This window comes from Theropithecus gelada, chromosome 14 (genome assembly GCF_003255815.1).
Source record: "Theropithecus gelada isolate Dixy chromosome 14, Tgel_1.0, whole genome shotgun sequence".
NCBI lineage: Eukaryota > Metazoa > Chordata > Mammalia > Primates > Cercopithecidae > Theropithecus > Theropithecus gelada.
In genome coordinates, this window is record NC_037682.1 from 325,733 (window position 1) to 326,684 (window position 952).

The window sequence follows — 952 nt, forward strand, 5'->3', positions numbered from 1 at the left end:
GGATTTTTTTTTTTTTTTTTTTTTTTTTTTTTAAGATGAACTCTTGCTCTGTTGCCCAGGCTGGAGTTCAGTGGTACGATCTTGGCTCACTGCAACCTCTGCCTCCTGGGTTCAAGCGATTCTCCTGCCTCAGCCTCCTGAGCAGCTGGGATTACAGGCACCTGCCACCATGCATGGCTAATTTTTTGTATTTTTAGTAGAGACGGGGTTTCACCGTATTGGCCAGGCTGGTCTCGAACTCCTGACCTCATGATCCGCCCGCCTTGGCCTCCCAAAGTGCTGGGATTACAGGCGTGAGCCACTGTGCCAGGCCCTCATTCATAGCTTTTGATTTTACCTTTTCCCTGTGTAATCTCTCCAGTGCTGTTAAGAGAGGCCAAGTGACTCTATAATCTTTATAATGACCATCACTGTCACAGTGTCTAAGTGCCCAAGCCATTCCAAATCCCAGTGCCTTATCCTCTACCTACCCTTCATCCCATGCCACTGCTGTTAATTTGAGTGATTTTAATACCACTGAATGCCATTGATTACACTTGACTCATTCCATCCCCACTACATCCTTTCCAGGATTCTATTTTGAGGGGATGTCCTTCGTTCTAGTAACCCCTCCTAATCTGAGATAAATCTTACTTGATCGGCCGGGCGCGGTGGCTCAACCCTGTAATCCCAGCACTTTGGGAGGCCGAGGCGGGTGGATCACGAGGTCAGGAGATCGAGACCATCCTGGCTAACATGGTGAAACCCCGTCTCTACTAAAAAAATACAAAAAACTAGCCGGGCGTGGTGGCGGGCGCCTGTAGTCCCAGCTACTCGGAGGCTGAGGCAGGAGAATGGCGTAAACCCGGGAGGCGGAGCTTGCAGTGAGCCGAGATCGCGCCACTGCACTCCAGCCTGGGTGACACAGCGAGACTCCGTCTCAAAAAAAAAAAAAAAAAAAAAAAAAAAAAAA